Here is a 21,831-nt window from a genome sequence, read left to right as displayed (position 1 = left end):
AATGAGATAATTTACCTTGTGATGGAGGAAAAGTAGAGAATCATAGGACTTACTTCAAATTAAGACAGAGTTTCTTTGTGAGACTTATCTCTAATTAACCACCAGAAAACCGGAAGCAGTGCTATGGCTCAAGTGGTAGAGAGTTAGCCTTGAGCTCAATAGCTCAGGGACAGTGCCCAGGCCCAAAGTTCAAAAACAAACAAACAAACTAAAAACAGCTTCGAAGTTTATAAAAGTTTCCATAAACTATACTATATACTGCACATCAAGCAGTATATAGTATAGTTTATGTGACGATTCCTTTTTGAAGAGCCATCTCTTGCAGGGAAGAAATGTATGAAAGGTTACTTTCAAGCTAAATGATTATCCCCACAGAAACTTGAGGTTCACCTGAAGATCAGGCTGTTGTAGCTTTCGAGTACATATGACATGCCCAGACTAACAACCATCCTCTATTCTAATCACAGTGAAAAGTCAGCTGTGGAGGCAGCCACCCTGGAATCATTTATAATCAACTTGAGACATGAAACTGACTCATTTCTGGAAGTGTGGGGGCTGTTCTTTTCAGTACATGAATACTACCATAAAATAAGATTAAATGCTCTAAGACTCCCTCTCCCTTTCCTCCCTTTCCTGTTTGTTCACATTTCCTAGTATAAGGGCTAATGCTGTTATGTTTTCTTTCCTCTACTATTTTGTATGGAGCAGCCTGCTTTGCCCTTTTTCTAAAAAGGAACACCTTACCTATTACATTATATTTCCATTACATTACTTGAGAGGAACCAATGCTTTAAAGATAAATAAATGCAATACATAAGCATAGTATAAAGTAAAATGTCTTTCTTCCATTCCAATCCATTCAGTGTCAATCCTTGGGAGATTAAATGTTGGATTTCTTCCACATTGTCTAAAGGAAGCTGTAAGTGTGCCCTCTAAAATACTAGAGGATCACACTGTAATTATATATTTTTGAAGCTTCTAAGGGTTTTGTTAACTTCTGGGCAGCAGTGACTTACACCTATAATCTTAGCTACTCCGAAAGCTGAGATTTAAGGATCATGCCTGGAATTCAGCTTAAATAGAAAAGTCTGTGTGACTCGTTTCTCCAATTAACCAGCAAAAAAAAAGCCAGAAGTAGAGATTGTGGCTTAAGTATTAGAGCACCAGCCAAAAGAGAGAGACAGAGACAGAGACAGAGAGACAGAGACAGACAGACAGAAAGACAGAGACAGACAGACAGAGAGACAGAGAAAGACAAAAGAAAAAAATGCTAGGTAATTGCACAAGGTCCTGAGTTCAAGCTCCAGTAGTGGTACCAAAGAGAAACAGAAGTGTTTGTAGTCCCCTCTGTTTATAGGCACACATATTCCACAATATCGTTGAGATTTATTTTACTTGATTTACTTAATTTGCTATGCCTTTGGATTTTTAAAATATTTTGCAAGGTCTGTGCAAGCTGCTCTTTCCTTGAAACTTAAATAATCTTCCTGAGCAATTTCTTAATTGAGATTTCATGGTTAATAGTGCATTAAAACATTGGCTATAATGCCTAATCATTACTCAAATAATGAGTATATAGGCATGTATTGGTACAACTTATATGACTGTTTTTGCCAGTCCTGGGCTTGAGCTCAGGGCCTGAGCACTGTCCTTGGAGCTAGAGCTCTACCACTTGAGCCTCAGCACCATGTCCCGCTTTTTCTATGTTTGTGGTACCTAGGAATCAAACCCAGGTCTTCGTGCAAGTACTCTACCAAATTTTCATTCCTGACTTTTTATTATTTAAGAAATTTTCTGTCAACTAGAAATCCATGGAACATTCCTCATTATAATAAAGGTTACAGCTAGCATTATACTTAATGGTGAAAAGCTAAAGCCATTTCCTCTAAAATCAGGAACAAGACAAGGATTCCCACTCTCTCCACTCCTCTTCAACATAATATTAGAATTCCTAGCCAGAATAATAAGGCAAGTAGCAAGCATAAAGGGGATTCATATAGGGAATGAGGAAGTGAAACTTTCCCTCTTTGCAGATGACATGATTTTGTATTTAAAAAATCCTATAGACTCCACTCCCAATCTGCTTGAGCTGATTCGAAACTTTGGCAAGGTAACAGGTTATAAAATTAACTCTCAAAAATCAACTGCTTTCCTGTATGTCAACAACGGGAAGGGTGAGGCAGAAATCAGGAAAACAACTCCTTTTGCAATAGCCTCAAAGAAAATAAAGTATTTAGGAATTAACTAAGAATTTAAAGGACTGTTATAATGAAAATATTAAAAACCTGAAAAAGGAAATTAAAGCAGAACTGAGGAAGTGGGAAAACCTCTCATGCTCCTGAATTGGAAGAATTCACATCATGAAAATGGCAATCTTGCCAAGGGCTATCTACTAATTCAATGCGATATCCATCAATACCTCAATGTCATTCTTTAAGGAAATAGAAGAAACAATCTAAAATCTCATATGGAATAATAAAAGACCTCGTACAGCAAAAACAATTCTTAGCAGAAAAAAACAGCACAGGCAGAATATCAATACCAAACTTTAGGCTCTATTATAGAGCTACACTAACCAAAACAGATTGGTACTGGCACAAGAACAGGCCTGAGGACCCGTGGAATAGAACTGAAGACCCAGAAATCAACTTGTAGACTTATGACCATCTAATCTTTGAAAAAGGAGCAAAAAAATAGACTGGAAGTAAGAAAGCCTCTTCAAAAAGTGGTGCTGGCAGAACTGGATAAGCACCTGCAGAAAACTAGTTTTCTATGTCACCCTGCACCAGGATTAATTCTAAATGGATCAAAGACCTTGAGCTAAAAGCAGATACACTGAAAACTTTACAAGAAGGAATAGGAAATAAACTAGGTCTCCTTGGCACAGGTCAAAACTTTCTTATTAAAAACCCAGAAACACTACAACTTAAAGAAAGTTTGGACAAATGGGACTGTTTTAAACTGTAGAGCTTCTTTATGGAAAAAGACATAGCGAGCAAGTTAAATAGAAAGCCCACAAAGTGGGAGATCCTCACTAGCCATACAACAGACAAAAGGCCTCATATCTAAAATATATCTACAGCTTAAAAAATTGAAACAAATCTCCAAAACAAATCCTCAAAGACACAACCATCCCATTAAAAGGTGGGCTAAAGACTTAAAGAAAGCCGGGAGTTTGGCCTAGTGGTTAAAGTGCTTGCCTAGCATGCATGAAGACCCGGGTTCGATTCCCTGGTGCCACATACATAGAAAAAATCCGGAAGTGGTGCTGAGGTTCAAGTGGTAGAGCTCTAGCCTTGAGAAAGTCCAAGGCCAGTGCTCAGGCCCTGAGCTCAAGCCCAGGACTGGCAAAAAAAAAAAAAAAAAAAAAGACTTAAAGAAAGACTTCTCTTAAGAGGAAATAATAATGGCCTATAGACACATGTAAAAATTCTCAACATCTCTGGCCATAAAAGAAATGCAAATCAAAACAACTTTGAGATTCCACCTCATTCCTGTTAGAATGGCCATGATCAAGAAATTAAATAATAACAGATGCTGGCAGGGATGTGGCCAGGAGGGACCACTACTACACTGTCAGTGGGATTGTAAACTCATTCAACCACTATGGAAAGCAGTATGGCAATTCCTCAAAAGACTAAACATAGTGCTCCCTATGACCCAGCAATCCCTCTCCTTGGCATTAACCCAAACATCCAGAAACAAGGACATACTAAAGCCACTAGCACAATGATGTTCATTGCAGCACTATTTACCATAGCAAAGATGTGGAACCAACCCAGATGCCCCTCAGTAGATGACTGGATCAAGAAAATGTGGTATGTATACATAATTAAATTCTATGGTGCTGTCAGAAAGAACGGCATCGCCCCATTTGTAAGGAAATGGAAAGACCTGGGGGAAAAATCATATTAAGTGAAGTAAGCCAGACTCAAAGGAACACAGGCTCAGTGGTTTCCCTCATTTGTCATATTCAGTAGAAACCCTGGTCTCTCCTAGCAGAGATTTACAGCAGAGCAAAACCTAGATACATAAGGTCATATAGGATAAGACAAAATGAAAGGCTCTCTAAGATATAGAAACAAGACCTTTATTTTGTATATTTTTATATATTTATTTATATATATTTTTATTGTAATTAATAAAAGGGTTACATGATATTTGCCAGATAGAAGGTACATTAATTCACATACATTGATACCCTTTCACATGTCTTGGTACCCATTACCCTCCCCCCCACCCACCACCCACCCCCCGTCTTGGTTTTCCCCCCTTCTCTATCAAATTTCAAATAACCAAATACAAATAAATTCAATATATCAGATAATAAAGTGAGATACTGTAACAATATGAGATACCCAAGGGACAGCAAAGGAGATGAGGGATAACATAGTACATTAAGGACAACAATCATTCATTATATGGCTTTTGTTTCAATATCCTGGAGGTCTTTTCAATTAGCTTCATACTATATGGCCTTATGTATCAAGGTTTTGCTCTATTGCAGATCTCTGCTAGGAGAGCCCAAGGTTTCTACTGATTATGACAAATGATGGAAACCATTTAGCCTAAGTTCCTTTGAGTCTGGCTTACTTCACTTAATATGATTTTTTCTAAGTCTTTCCATTTCCTAACAAATGGGTCGATGTCGTTTTTTCTGACAGCAGCATAGAATTCCATTGTGTACAAATATGTGGTAGTGTTCTTAATGTACTGTTATTTCTCTTCTCCTTTGTTGCCTTTTGGTTAATCTTATGTGGTCACTGTATCTGACTTTGTTGCCTGGTACATTGTATATGCGTTTATTTGTTTATTTGAAATAGGAAAGGGAAGGAAGGAAACAAGATGAAGGGAGGAGATGGGGAGAAAAATGGGGACAAAAACATGAGAAGGAGTATCAATGTTTGAGAAGTAATGCACCTACTATCTGGTAAGTATAACTGTAACCCCTCTACACGTTACCTCAACAATAAAAAAATTAATAAATTTTCTGTCAAAGGAAGGACTTTTGCTTCATTATTTTTATAATTATAAATTATAATCCTTTTCTTCATGTTGTATGAATTATAATAATTTATTTCTAGTACTATTTATGTTAATAAAATCTTACAGAAGTTTATGGCAAAAAGTTTTGCTCCAGATAAAGTATTCTTAAATTTAAAAAAAATATTGACTATAGTTATATTGTCCTAAAAATGATACCTATGGTAACTAAAATTACCATATTAGGAGAAATACAGACTCTGGGTATGTTACAGCAGAATAACCATGTAAAGAAGTATATGAAAAGGTAATTTATATGCTTCACCTGTTATAAACACAATCATAGATGGACTTTTTTGAAAACCTTATAGTTCTTAATGTGATAGTCCTAAGGAGAGGTATCTACATGTCAGCTTTACACAGGGTGGGAGTTAAGAGTGGCTGGTTCTTTTTGTGGCAGAAAGAGATGGACCTTCTCCCAGTTCTCTAGCAGACCCTCATTGCTTCTTACTGGTCTAGATTCATTCCTCCATCTGGATAAATTGGGTTCTAAGTAGTCACTCAACCCTGACACCTCTGCTCCTCCTTCAGTCATCATCACAGAGATTCTGTCCTTTGGGTTGGTGTGCTCCCCCAATTAGGAAAACCATTCAAATTCACCATCTGGAATCTTTACAGTCGTAATTTTAATCTCACACCAGTGATCATCGTGTGTGCCCACTCGTTTGAGATAAATGCTCCACAGATCTGATTTTTTTTAAGTTGCTACTGCACAAAAACACTAAAACTTGACCCTCAGAAGCCATTAAGATATCATCAAATTGATTCTTCTATTCTGAATATAGGACTGTGGAGGCTTTTCCTTGAAAGTAAAAGAAAAGCAATTTAGAGAATACAGGAAATTTTTAAAAAAGAAAAACAATTTCAATTCAGGCCAAGTGTTAAAGAGTTTTACCATTGCCCAATCTTGAGCTCAGGGTTTCTTTCTCATGTTCAGTTTTCTCATTCATATGTCACATGGTGATTGAGTCATGTGTCTAGCCTAGTTTTGTGCTGATTATTTTTTTTTGCCAGTCCTGGGCTTGAGCTCGGGGCCTGAGCACTGTCCTTGGACTTTCTCAAGGCTAGAGCTCTACCACTTGAGCCTCAGCACCACTTCCGGCTTTTTTCTATATGTGGTACCGAGGAATTGAACCCGGGTCTTCATGCATGCTAGGCAAGCAGTTTAACCACTAGGCCAAACTCCTGGCCCTGTGCTGATTATTTTGAAATTGAATCTTATAGGTGTTTGTGCTTGGGCCACCGTTGATCCAGGGTCCTCAGTGGCCTCAGCTTCCTGCGTAGCTAGGTTTAAAGGCCTGAGCCATCTGCACCTGGACTGGAAGACAGTATGTCAGGACACTAAACCCATATGAAACAACACAGAAATTAAAAGCAATGAAGATATATCTCAGCAAGGGAAGAAAGACAAAGACAGAAACAGAAAACCTTGAAGTATTAAGACTAAAAGAATGTTCAAAAAAATTCTTTGCTTCCCATCAAAGGGAAAGACATACATGAGCTAGAATACAAGTAGTATGATCCTCTTTTTGAGATGAGTTCATGGTTTGAGATGAGCTACAATGAGAGCCACCATATTCCATCTGATTCCAACAACAAACAGGTAACATTCTACCAAGACACTGTGTGCTCGTGTCTATAATTCTAGCTTTTCTGGAGGCTGAGATCTGAGGATTACAGTTCAAAGCCTGCTTGGCATTAATGTCCATGAGACACTTGTCTCCAATTAACTACCAAAAGAAGCAGAAATGAATCATGGCTCAATGTTAGAACATTAGCTTTGAGAATAAAAGCTCAGGGGAAAGTGTTTTAAGCTTATGTTTAAGCTGGAGGAAGAGAAGGAGGAGGAGGAGGAGGAGAACTTATAAGTCACACAGACAGGAGGAGGTGAAAATATAAAGATGACCAAGAGAAAAATATTCATCAAAGAATAAAAACAGTGAAAGCATATTTCAGTGAGTATTTAAAAATAATTAAAAGGAATTCTTTTCCTTAAGAAAATATGAGCTGGGCGTAGCTCACTCCCGTAATCCTAGCTATTCAGGAGGCCAAAATCTGAGGATCACAATTGAAAGTCAGCCCAGGCACTAATGTCTGTGAGACTCTAATCTCCAGTTAACCACTAGACAACCAGAAATGGTGCTATTGCTCCAGAGATAGGATGGTAGCCTTGAGCTGAAGAGCTCAAGGATAACACCCAGGCCCAGAGTTGAAGTCCCACTGACCAACAACAACAAAAAAGAACATATGACAGAAATAGATAACTCAAAGAATAGATGGAAAGATGATAGAAGGAATGAAGTGACAACTAGAGGATTTGGGAAATAATTAGAAGGGAGAACACTGCCACTGATCATACCAATTTCAGGTAAATGGCACAAGATGTACTCTCGTCCCAGTCAACAAAAAAATGGAATAAATATAGAAAAAATGTTTCCATGCATTTTACAATGGGCAATATGCGAGCATGAAAAGGGAGGAAAAATATGTGAATCTTATCATCAAAGGTGATTTGCATGAAGAACTTTTTCCAGTCTATGTCGCATGAAAATAGAAAGGGTTGAGTGGTTATGGTAACGTGGGAACAGATATGTCCACAGCATGTATAAAGGGTTACCAGGACAGGAGAAGGCGTGTTAGTAAATATTCTGGAAGTCTGCACAGCCAACCCTAGGCTGGCCAGAAACACTGGGTCAGGCACTTGTGGATTAAGGGAAAGAGACATAGTGAAAAATCAATAAAAGCAGATAAAATGAATATAGGCATCTTGTCAGAAACTATACAAGTGATAAGATCATGAAAATCATTTCAATGCTGAAAGAAATAAATATATTTTATCTAGAATTCTGTATATTCAGTACAAGGGTTCCAGTAAAGTAAAAGGGAAAACTATTTTTTTAATGAAGAGTGAACCTACATTTTTTTGAACCTACAATTTTTGCCAGTCCTGGGGCTTGATCTTAGGGTCTGGGAACTGTACTTGAGCTTTCTCAAGACTACTGCTCTACCATTTGAGCCACAACACCACTTCCAGCCTTTTCTATGTATATGGTACTGATGAATCAAACTCTGGTCTAACACTAGGCCACATTCCTGGCCCTAAACCTTCATGGTAATTTGACAGATACCACTGGTTCACTTCTGTGTTCTAGTGACTTAAGAAGCTGAGACTCAGAACAATAACAGTTTGAAGGTGGCCTAGGCAGAAAAGTCTATAAGACTTCAAAATAACCAGAAAAAAAGGCTTAGCTGGAGACATGGATCAAATGGTAGAACACCAGACAAGCAAGTAAGCAATCTGAGCAAACAACCTGAAAAGCAAAAAAATGGCCTGGGATCAAACACTTGCACCAGCTAAAACAAAATATCAATTCTTCAAGAGACAAAAACAATAAAAAATACTTAATGAAAATTGTATCTACATAAAAGGGTGAAGACTATTTTATATGATTTAAAAAGAAAAACCTTGATGCACATAGTTTATAAAAAGTTAACTAATTTATTTAATGTTAAATTGTGTAAATTTTAAAAATATGATTATTTAAATAATATATAAAATATGCCACTACCATGTAAGAGGAGATGAAAGCACTCCAGATATACTTTTCTAAATGGAGACTGGCAGAGATGGATCTCACCTGTAATTGTACTTACTCAGGTTGAAGAAGAAAGCATGTGAGACTCTAATCTCCAAATAGACACCAAAAAAGCCAGAAATGAGTGCTTGCCTAGCATGCACGAAGACTCGGGTTCAATTCCTCAGTATCAGTATCATATACATAGAAAAAAAAGCCAAAAGTAGTGCTGAGGCTCAAGTGGTAGAGCTCTAGCCTTGAGGAAATCCAAGGACAGTGCTCAGGCCCTGAGCTCAAGCCCAGGACTAGCACACTATTAATTAATAAAATATTATTTGTCCCTAAAGAAGAATGAACTTATGTCATTTGCTGGAAAATGGTTGGAGCTGAAATTCATCATGTTAAGTCAAATAAGCTAGTTCAAAGGCACAAAGGTCAAATGTTTTTTCATGTGGATTTCAACAAAAATGTACATTAGGGACCGGGAGTTTGGCCTAGTGGTAGAGTGCTTGCCAAGCATGCGTGAAGACCCGGGGTCAATTCCTCGGTACTACATACATAGAAAAAAGCCAGAAGTGGTGCTGTGGCTCAAGTGGTAGAGCTCCAGCCTTGAGAAAATCCAGGGACAGTGCTCAGGCCCTGAGCCCAAGCCCAGGACTGGCAAAAAAAAAAAGCTATGATGGAATATATACTCCATAGACATAAATGATATATTATATAGATCGATATGTGTCTATGACATATAAATTCTCAGCTTAATTTTTAAAAAATGTACATAAGTTTATGAATATGTATGCAGAAAGAGCTATGGAACATGATTGTACTTTTGGAACATTTCAGGGTATAAAAAGGAGGAAAGAGTAAAAGAATTCTGGTGGGTGAATAATGCTATCCAAACAAAAAGTGTTCCCAAGTTTTATTTTCTGTAATCTGCAATATGTTATTCCCATAGGCAAACAAGGTCAAACTTATAATTTTCATAAATGTGATTTTGCAAATCTTATAAAAGCTAAAACTCCTTTTACTTAATGTAATGAACAGGTGATGGTGGCATGCGTAATGCAATTTTCACAAATGAAGGGAAATGTAAGTTTATATTTCTGTATTCAAGAAAAAAATATGAGCTAACTCAATAAAGATGAGCCATATTAACCTCAAGGAGTTAATCATCAGAGTGAATGAGGGGAAATATTATAATTACCAATATAGGAAGGTAGTTATTAAGGTGAACCAAGGCAGGTAATATAGTCTGCAATATAATGTAAACAAAAGCCAAAGTTCCCATGGCAACACAAACTTTTCTCCAATATATACATCCTGTACTTTGGATTACTAGTGTTCTGAATTTATAGTTCCTCATACATTTATGTAATAAGGGCATGTCGATGTGGTTCTGAGAATAATAAAAGTGTATGTGATCATATTCCAATGTGTGTTGATTAGTAATTCTCCTACTTAATTTTCTGTGTGTTGACATCCCCAGAAATTATGGGGGAATTTCAGATCATTGTCATGAAATTGTATTTATTTTCTCAGTAGGAATGTTTGTACACATTTCTTTTGCTTTAGCTTAAACAACAGACACATGTATTTTAGATGCATATATGATATAATAGGTCAAATTTAGTTTTCAAACATAGATCGTTAAATCTAGTGATGTTAAAATACAAAGTTCTATACATATTAAGAAATATAATACCCAGCTCTAGATTATTTAACCTAAGCAATAAAAGAGCAGATACACTGGATACCGGAGACTCATGTCTGTAATCCTAGCAACTCAGGAAGCTGAGACCTAAGAACTGCCAGTCAAAGTCAGCCTAGGAAGAAAAGTCTGTGAGACTTTTATCTCCAGATAACCACAGAAATGCCAGAAGTGGAGCAAATGATTGGACACTAATCTTACAAAAGCTCATGGACAATGCCCAAAGCCAGAGTTCAAGTCCCAACACCAACAAGGAAAACAGAAGAAAACAGGAGTAGATTCAATGAAATTATGTTTTAGTCAATGTGGAAAAGTGTACTGCAATACTTTCTTCAAGAAAAGTTTTGTCTTATAATTTTAGTCTAAATAATCTACCCATTTAGCTGTATTTCTGCATTAGAGGGTTCTTAAGAGAGTGAAACAGGACAATTTAAACATTTATATTTACAAAAATCCTTGTGATCATTTAAATATTAATATTTGTAAAAAAATTTCTGAATGCTCTAAGTAGATAACTATAATTACTTGTATTTTACACTTAGAAAAAATGTATCATCCAAGATCACACACACATATACATACACACACACACACACACACACACACACACACATACACACACACACAAGCAATGGTATAATCTTTTATAATTGTATTTTATTGTCAGGGTGAGGTATAGGGGGGTTATAGTAACACTCATCAGGTAGTGGATACATTACTTCTTGAACATTTGTAACCTTCCCATGTTTTTCTTCCACTTTCCCTCAAAACTGGTAATATAACCTTCATTCAACATCAATCTTAAAACCCTACCTTATTTAAAGTAATTGGGGAAAATCTTGTATTTATTTGCTACTCAGAGTTTATTCATCTAGATAGAAACCTGTGCAATTTGATGAAGAATTGACAATTAGATGCTTATATTACTGAGCCTTCCATATGTTCTCTATTTCAAAGAAAACCTGAACTTGTTGTGATCTACATTGTTAGCGTAGGTTTTGCATAAAATGGAAAGAGAAAAATTAGCTTTACTGATCTGTCCACCCCCAGTTTTGATGCTTTCAAATAACTATCTTTTAGAGTTATGTTATGGTATGGAGAGAGGATTGATCGTTTGATGTAGGTTAATTTGCAATCTCAACTTAAACTGTTTTGGAACTCAAAATATATATGGTGCAGAATGGAGGATCTGATAGATATGAAATATTATTTTTGCTAAACACTGGTGGCTCACACCTGTAATCTTAGCTACTCAAGTGGCTGCGATCTGAAGATCATATTTCAAAGCCAGCCTTGGTAGAAATTCCATGAGGTTTTTATCTTTTGTTAACTACCAAAAAGCTGGAAGTGGAGCTCAAGTGATAGAGTGCTGATCTTGAGCATCCAAGTTCAGGGAACATACCCAGTCCCAGAGTTCAAGATACAGAACTGGCAAAGAAACAAAAAAAAAGAAAAGAAAGGGAGAAAGGTTATTATTTCCTGATATATATAATTATATATGTAATTTTATATGCATATAAAGTTATCATTATGGTAGGGATACAAAATTTTACTCATTTTCTTGGGAAAATGAAAATGCTTGTGTTGCAATGTAAATTTTAAAACAAGGATGTCCAATTTCAGGAAGGAAATCTCCCCATCTTGAAGACACTGATAAATATTCAAGTTTTCCTTCATAAGGGTAATATTTTTTGTCTAAATCAACATGCTTTACCATTTTTAAACTTTTCTCATCATATTTTTGACAGTAGGTTTTCCAATTTTGACAGCTCTTTAAAAGTAATTTTAACAGCCGAGTGATTTCTCTTCCAAGCAAAGTCAGATTATGTGAAATGTCAATGCAAAAACTATACACTTTGACACATAATCATTTTTGTTGAATTTACTTATTAAATTTGCTTGCTATTACTAATAAAACATAAGTGCTTAGCTAACTGTGTTGCTTTTGAAATGGTTTAAAGGTAGTTAAAAACTGTATCCTTTTCTATAAAATGTCTAATTATGTCATAATTAGTTCCCCTTCCAAAAATGAAGTGGGGGCAGACTACCAGACTTAGGTAGAGTCTAGGCTGCTGCACTAGGTGGTGTGGTAATGAGAAAGCACTCTTGTAAATTGAGATGAAGAAAACCAAGTTTTGGAAACAGCCCAGATATCCTACAGTGGGTGAGCAGATCAAGAAAATGTGGTAAGATAGGTGAGGAAGGGAGAGAGAGAGAGAGAGAGAGAGAGAGAGAGAGAGAGAGAGAGAGAGAGAGAGAGAGAGAGAGAGAGAGAGAGAGAGAGAGAGAGAGACAGAGACAGAGACACAGAGACAGAGAGACACAGAGACAGAGACACAGAGAAACAGAGAGAGAGACAGAGAGACAGACAGAGAGAGAGAGAGAGAGAGAGAGAGAGAGAGAGAGAGAGAGAGAGAGAGAGAGAGAGAGAAAGAGAGAGAGAGAGAGATGGAATTTATTCATTTGTCAGAAAAAAAATAATATATCATTTGCAGGGAGATGGATGGGCCAAGAAAACATTATGCTAAGTGAGGTAAGTTAGGATTAGAAAGATAGGTACATATTTTCTCTCATTTGTAATTTTCACATGACTTTATTTAGACTGAAGCTATGGGCAATAAGTTTTGTCTGTATTTGTGTGTTATAGGTTTAGAGAAAATAATAATTTACCTACCAATTATTTAGTAGAGAAAAACACAACAGCAAACCTGCATTCTGCAATTGAGGGGATATGTCTGTTTTTATATTCTGCAAACAATGAATTAATGAGAAAGAATTTTGGATGCATATCAAGTTCTCTATATTACCTAATGTGTGTCTTCCTCTTGCTCTGATCATTAGTCTACAGGTGTATGATAAAAAATGAGCAGAGAAAAAATGGACATTGCAATCAAAGTGAACTTCTATAGTAGAAGTTACCTATTCTAGTCAAAATTGGCATTCTACCTCTTGAGCCACATCTTCACTCTAGCTATTGCCTGTTAACTGGAAGTAAAGGTGTCATAACTTTGTTTGCCTAGGCTGGCTTCAAGTCTTGCTTTTCAAATCTCAACCTTCTGGGTAGCTAGCATGGGATCAGCCATGAAACACTCATAATATCTTCATTTTAGACAGCAGGATGAAATGAAAGAGGAATGCACTCATTGTTAATTTCCCTATAGAATTTCATTTATTGTAGCCATAAATCAAATACACATAGTCACTAAAGGCAACGATGAACAAAGGTATGATCCAGGCTCCATTCTTTGCACTCTCAGTACAATTGTTTAAGTCCTGCTCTGGGAGATACACTGGAATTTTTTTTTAATTAACCTTATTAGTATAAGATAGATAAGTAGATAGATAGATAGATAGATAGATAGATAGATAGATAGATAGATAGATAGACAGATAGAGCAGATTGGTCTTAGGAATGAATAATATGATGTGTGATTAAAACAGAGTAATACAAAAACTCTGTCTTTACTCATTTTAAGTCTATTTTTTATGAGTGAACAATAAACAGTTATGTCTCCGTGTGTGGTGTTTTGATAGAGGTGACTATGTCTGCTGCCCAGTCAGCAGAGATGGAAGCATTTAAGAGAAGACTTTATCAAGAAAGTACCATCTGTGTACAACTTCAAGGACAGGTATTCAAAAGTTGAAAAAGAAGAAAAATAAACCAAAGCAAGGTGAAAGTGCATGAAAAGGTCTCCGGTGGCAGATGCAAGAAGATCCAGAGTTTAAAAATCAGCTAAAGTTTCAGTCCACATTGTTTTAAGTAAAAGAAAGAGAGAGAGAGAGAGAGAGAGAGAGAGAGAGAGAGAGAGAGAGAGAGAGAGAGAGAGAGAGAGAGAGAGAGAGAGAGAGAGAGAGGAAGGAAGGAAGGAAGGAAGGAAGGAAGGAAGGAAGGAAGGAAGGAAGGAAGGAAGGAAGGAAGGAAAGAAGGGAACAGAAAAACAGAGGAAGGAAAGGGGAAACAGTAGGAGGAAGGGAAAGAAGAAAAAGGGGGAAGGGGAAGGAAAAGGAGAAAGCAAAAGAGATGAGAAGGAAGAGAGGGGAGCTTTAGAAGATAGATGAAAAATCTGAGATGGAGCACAAATAAATTATGAGAGGGTAACAGCAATATGAGCTTGTTATATGGGAGGCCAGAAAAGACAATACTGATCAATTGTGTCAAATATTCATGAGAATTCAAGACAAGGTCTGAGAATTGATCACCCAGACTTAGAAAATTGGAGTTCATGGCTTACATATTTTTTAAAAAAATCTTAGTTGAGTTTTGTGCTGAAAATCTAGAAAGGAAAATAGGAGAGAAATTTAAAACATGCAGAAATACCATCATTAAAGGAATCTTATAAAAGAAAAAAAATGAGAGATGAGGAAAAAGAGAAAGCCAGAAGGCAAAGCAAATTCAAAAACAAGTGTGTTAAGAAAAAAAACCACAAACAATAACAACATGTTTATTTCTACATCAATCATCTAGTGGAGAGCAAAAGTCTACCCAGTGCAAGAACAAATTGTAGCAGCCACATTTCGTGTAGGTGGGAGAAGAACAGAATCTACTATACAAGAAGAAGGTTAACCTTTTCTAACAGTATGGTGATAAAATCCAAATAAATCAGCACAAATTTAAGTTACTTCAACCCGACAAGATAGGAGTTCATGGTAATTCTCTTCCGTTTCTTTGATTCTTAGTTAAGTACAAATGATAGCCAAGAGCCTAGGGTCAGGATGGAGAAAGTTGAATAGTTCTGTTAACATTAAGCTTCTGTTTATTTAGCTGAGCATATGGAGTGGATGCCATTTGTACAGATGTGGCCATCATAGTTAGAATGTCTTCTGAAACCTACACCTGTTTGAAACCTCCATAATTGCAAACATCTAAAAAGTAAACAACCACTGGTATTGCTTGACACTTCAGGAGAAAGTTGTTGGTGAACCTGTTCACGTTAAGTTCCCCTGACACCAATTGCATTCTTCGCTATTCTTTAAATCGTTGTTGTACTTGAAAAATCAAAGTATCAAAGCCTTCCAATATCAATAGAAGTATTGTAATACAGGCTGCTCCAGTCAGCGGAAAGTTATTTAAAAAAAAAACACAAATCTAAACTAAAATCATACAACCCAGTAATGTTAAATTATCCCTGAGTGCACATTATTTAGTTCCTCATTAACTTAATTGTTTTCCAGTAAAAGTGAAATGTGCAATATGCAAATTAAATAATATTATGTGTCAGAGTTTGAAAGAAATATTCATTTAACATCGGAAGAGTTTTTTTTTTCCTCCCAGGAAATCTTGTTCATTTATTTTGCGAGAAGTTTTGTTTGTCGCTATTTGTTCAAAACATAATACAATTGTGAGACCCAGTGCCTGCTGGCAAAGTTGGAATAGCTGTCAGCAGGAAATGGCAAACTAATAATAAGTGCTGGAAAATATTTATATTATAGTTTACCAGGAAGCTGAATGTAGTTTTGTATTTCATTAGTGCTTTAAGCAACACATAGAAACATATTTGTGCTCCAGAAGAACTGGATAGGTCTCTAAATAGTATAGTAACTTATCTTTCAGCCCTCTGCTGGGAGGGGGAGGAGGGGAATTAATAATAATAAAGCCTTTTACTAGTTGAAATTTAAGAAATTTTAAACGAGACCCATAGGGTAGTAATTAGCAGCATCTCACATTCAGTGTTATTGGACCCTAGGCTACTGGATCAACCACTTCTGCATGTGGCCTCGTAATTTACCTCTGGTTCATAATTTTCAATAACAGAGCCATTCAAGAGGGTGGGATGGTCGTAAACCACCAGAGGACTCAGAAGTATATGGATGTTCAAGTACAACACTGTGTTTATGTACTCCCCAAAGTGTATCAAAGCTCAGATCCAGAGAAATAAAAGAGAAGTCAAACAAAACAAGCATTAGACTGCGTAAAATAAGGTATGGACAAGGGAAACAGGTGAGGCATTGTTTAGGTGGCTAAGGTAGATCAATATCTATTCTTGCAAGCCAGGATTCCTGCCTACTTTTCCCTGGTGCCCTGCAGATCATCTTACGGCTTGCAGACAGACTGTCGCCTAACCCCAACTGACAGACAACCTATTTCACCCCTGTAAAAATATCATACCCATCTTCTCTCTTTGTGATTCACTGAGGGGAGAAAAAACTATAACTGCCAAAATAAAGTCATGACAGATTGCTTTTACCGCACTTTTCTCGTCCCTTTTCAATAACTTGATTTAAAAGAATCACTTCTAATTCCTCTTTCGATTTTAATCTACTCAATGAGATGCAAATATATTGTGAACATAATAAAGTGTGTATGTGCACACGAGGGTGTTTTGGAGGGTCCACAAGGAGGATTAGCACATTTGACCAAATAGTAAATAAATGTAAAGTGTCTGACACATAACAACCGCTCAATAGTATAAATTAACATTTGTGTTCCTATCTGAATAACTTTTAAAACCTAACAGAGAGCTGTGCAGTGAAATGATAGATATTGAAGGAATAAATGTTCACTTCTATCTTATAATTCACAGCACATAGATGCAATCTATAAACCATTTTATAAATGTGGCCGACATGCTTGTGAAAGCTGAACTTTGACTAAATAACAGAAGGTCTGATAGTTCATATTTTAGGACACAATCACATCAACTTGCTTTGTACTGATAAATGATAAGTTCTCACCCTAACTTGTGATAATCTTTTACTTTTCTTATGCAGACAATGTTTTAATTCAATGGGAAAAGAAAGACTAGAAACACTTCTTAAAGAAAAGTTTTGTATTTTAGTTCTATCAAAAGTAGCCAATTATAAGAGCCATCTTCAGTTCCATCTGATTTATATTGTGTAGACTTCCATGTGCTCTATTGTTCTATAATATAAAAGTTTACACACATAATTTTATTTTTTTCACTTGATATGCTTCATTTAAATTTAAGAGAACACTTTCCCCTTACATAAGAAAAATGATAACTACCACAAACACAAACTCTGTGTAAAGAAAAAATTGCATCAAAGGCCACCTAATAAAACAGAGAACATGTTTTCAAAGAAGAATCACTGCTCCTAATTTTGTGTTGGTAGTTTTTTTCATATGCATATAATACTGTATAGGTGCCAATTTGTTAAACTTTTCAAACAAAAGCTCATCTAGGTTTAAGTTTCCTTGTCTGAAATAAGCAATAAAACAATGACAATTTAACTTATTGTTAAATAGCACTAGAAACCAAGACTGAGCACTTTGTTCCAATGCAGAAACTTTTTCCTTAATCCTCTAAGTGGAAAGGTCATATTTTGTAGACTGGTGACTACCTTAGGTATGTGTAAATGAGAATATTTATTTTCACTATGTGACAGGTTTCTGCCTATCTATTTCTGGTAGAAGATATTGACATAACTAGATTGAAATGGTTGATATAAATCCTCTTGTCTTTTGAACAGGTCATTTCTGGATTATTTTATAAATAAATGGACACATTTATTAAACAACTACATATTCCTAACTGGACAAAAGTATGATTGTATTAATTTAAGAGTAAAATATATAAGTAGAATTTAAAGAAAGTACTTGCAACTTAGTGATAAAGTATTATTCATCCCACTAACTTAAAATCAAGATATATGATTAGAATGTGAAGGAAGCACTTGAAATTGTTCTATTCAGCTGGGCACTGGTGGCTCATACCTTTAAGCCCAGCTGCTCAGGAGGTTGAGATCTGAGGACTGCAACTCAAAGTCAGCCCAAGAAATGAAAGTCCATGAGACTTTTCTCCCCAATTAACCACCAGAAAAACCAGAAGTCATACTGTGACTCAAATGGTAGAACACTATCCTTGAGCATCCAGGCCCAAAATTCAAACACACAAACACACACACACACACACACACACACACACACACACACACTGTTCTCTTCCGGATACCAAAGAGAACTTTCTATTAAGCCTTGAAGATAAGATTAATTCAAAAATATTAGTTCAGAGAAAAATCTATCAATCCATTCATCTACTTGCAAAACATGAAAATTAATGGATAGTTTACTAGAATATTTAAAAACTTACTTTAAATATAAATCATGGTAATTTCACTAAGGGATTCTTTTCACTTGTGACTTATTTTTCACAGTTTCAGGTTAGCAGTTCTGAAATACTGTGAGTTCAACTATAAAAAGAAGAAAAAGGGGCTGGGAGTTTGGCCTAGTGGTTAAAGTGCTTGCCTAGCATGCATGAAGACCCGGGTTCGATTCCTCAGTACCACATACATAGAAAAAAGCCAGAAGTGGTGCTGAGGCTCAAGTGGTAGAGCTCTAGCCTTGAGAAAGTCCAAGGACAATGCTCAGGCCCTGAGCTCAAGCCCAGGACTGGCAAAAAAAAAAAAGAAGAAAAATATATTGAGTGTTGGATGCCAGTGGCTTTTGCCTATAATATTAGCTACTCAGGAGGCTGAGATTTGAGGACTACAGTTTGAAGCAAGCCTGCTCAGGAAAGTCCAGTTAACAACCAAAAAGCTCAAGATAGAGCTGTGCCTCAAGTGGTTCAGTGCTAGCCTTGCACAAAGCAGTTCAGGGTTAGTGTCCAAACTCTGAGTTCAAATCTCAGGACTGGCATGCACACATACACACACACACAAGCACACACATACACACACACACACACACACACACAAACACAGACAAACACAATGAGGTAAATTCAATTTATAAGTAAACATATTGTAACATTTAATGTGTTTAATTATAATATTCAATAGACATGACCAATTGAATGTCAAAATTATCTCGTAACTTCACAATACAGAATAATAGATTTGCTGTAATCACTCCCTAGCCAATGAATTTTCACTAATTTGTAAGAACAAAGGAAAATAACAAATTTTGAGCGGTCCTAATCAGAGGCATAAGTTGTTTGTTAAAACATGCATTGTTAGTGTCCTCATTATCTCTGTTTGTGTTTGTTTAGTTAGATAAACAGATGAAACATTTTTATCCAGATGTGGCAATTTCAGTGCTGTCAGTTACCTTTCAAGGATCATAGAAGTTTTTCTTTTAAAACATTCCCTGGAGTACCTACATGTTTTCATTATAAACCAGTAGTTGAGAAAACATGTCAGATGCTAAATTCAAAACCCACCATGGAGAGGATATGGAGAAATATAACAACTGTTTTAGAAGAAAATGTCTTAAAGTCAACTTACATAAAATCTTAAATGATTTGCCAATGAATTTTAATGAACATTTACGTTGCGCTCAAATGCAAAATAATTTCTGCTTAACAACTTTAGAACTGAAATTATTTTTGCCAAATATGCATAAAACCTTAAGCTAAACTGTCTATGTTCTACAATATAAAAGTTGAGTGGTAAAACTGTGGAATTTAAAAACTAATTCAGATATAAAAGCAAAGCAGTAAAAAATGTCTCTAGAATACATAACCTCTTTTAAAACTTAGTGCATCATATGAAATCTCTCACTGATCCCACATTATTCAGTGTAATCGTAGCTTGCCCAAATCCTCAGTAGTTTGTATATCCATATAGATGGAAAACTTAAAACTTTTGTAACAGGCTCACAGTTATTAAGAGCACATGAAAAACTCAGGAGATGATGTACAGGCTACAATAAGTCAAACGATTTTCTCGGCAGTTGTTTCCACATCCTTATCAATTACTATTCTCAACTATCAAGAAGATTGTTCATATGATATAAAAATGAAAGAAGATGGGCCAGGAGTTTGGCCTAGTGGTTAAAGTGCTTGCCTAGCATTCATGAAGACCCGGGTTCAATTCCTTGGTACCACATACATAGAAAAAAAGCCGGAAGTGGTGCTGAGGCTCAAGTGGTAGAGCTCTAGCCTTGAGAAAGTCCAAGGACAGTGCTCAGGCCCTGAGCTCAAGCCCAGGACTGGAAAAAAAAAATGAAAGAAGATAAACCATGAGGAGAATGAAAAAGAGAAAGAAAAGAAATAACTTCAGTATTTGATTTGGTACCTAGTATATTATATATAAGTTTATTTGAAATTGGGAAAGGAAGGAGTAAAACAAGATGATTGGCAGGGGTTGGAGGGAGGGAAATTGAAAGAAAAACATGGGAAGGGGTATCAATATTCCAGAAGTCATGTACCCACTACCTGACAAATGTAACTGTACCTGCTCTATACATCACCTGACAATAAAATACAATTATTATAAAGAAAAAAAGAAGATCATAATGTAAGATATACGATATCAAAATAACTTCATCACAGTGCTTATGTATCTGCATTGTTAGTAATGATTTGTATTGATGAAATAGTAAGAATTCTAATTTCTGTTGATTTTGTGTGTGTATTCTGTTGTTTGGTACAACAAAAACGCTGTCTATCACACACTGGCCTCAAATTCTAAATCTTCTTGTTTCAGCTTTTGGAGTGCAGAGATTATAGACCATACTACTTTATAACATATACCTTTACTATCATTTATCTCACACATAACTGCTGTATTAGCTACTTAACACATTTCAAATTACAGAACTGAGGAATATGTATTCATTTAGTTCTGGACGCTTACTTAGTAAATGCAGGTGTTAGGCTAGCAAACAAGGTAAACTTATGATGTTATTACTTCTTTTCATTCAAAAACAGGTAATGTGAAATAGATTTTAAGTGCATCAAAAGTAGAAGCAATACCTTTTATTCCAAGTATCATTAGCACGTTGATCACCAAAAGCAAGCAGATAAATCACCTAAAATGTTGGTCTTTAGATTTATGTAATAACTGAATTGTCATTTATCTCAAGGAGTATCACAAATACTGAAGAACACAAGAATTTCCTCACTCAGCCTTCAGATTGACAATGAAGCCCTGGCCTTGAGGCTGCTAGTCAGATGCTCTTCTACTTAAGCCATGCCACTGCACTTCTGCTCCTTTTGTGACATAGAACCTCACTAAATTTTCCCATGATAATCTTTAAGTCCAAATATCTTCCTGCTTCTTACCCCATGGAGCTGGGATCATAAGTTTATGCCTTCATACACACTTTCAAATATTTCAATAAAAAATGCAAAAGTATGGTTTGATTCCTAATAAAAATATCAAAATATGATATGATGATAGTATCATGTGTACATATTATGAGGAAAATGTAAGCATTAATTTATTACAGAATTGAATCATATCATTGAAAATACTCTTACTGGAAAAAGGCCATTTAGATGAGTAGATAAATAAATTTATATAGTTACAAATTTATACATATGAATTATATATAGTATATAAATTTATATGTAAAATTTTACATATATATACAAATATATATCCCATCTCCAAGAGAATATTAGTATTAATAAAATGCTTTAATAGAGTAATATTTATCATTTTTTAATTTTTAATTTTTTATTGCCAGAGTAATGTATAGAGAGGTTACAGTTACCTTCACCAGGAAGTGGGTGCATTATTTCTCACAAATTGATACTCCCTCTCATGTTTTGTCCCCATTTCCCTCTCCCCACCCCTTCTCAATCATCTTGTTTTCCCCCTTCCCTT

The sequence above is a fragment of the Megascapheus bottae genome, chromosome 14, assembly GCF_031878675.1.
Source record: "Megascapheus bottae isolate mThoBot1 chromosome 14, mThoBot2.hap1, whole genome shotgun sequence".
NCBI lineage: Eukaryota > Metazoa > Chordata > Mammalia > Rodentia > Geomyidae > Megascapheus > Megascapheus bottae.
The sequence above is the reverse complement of the archived record's forward strand: the minus strand, read 5'-3'. Positions refer to the sequence as shown.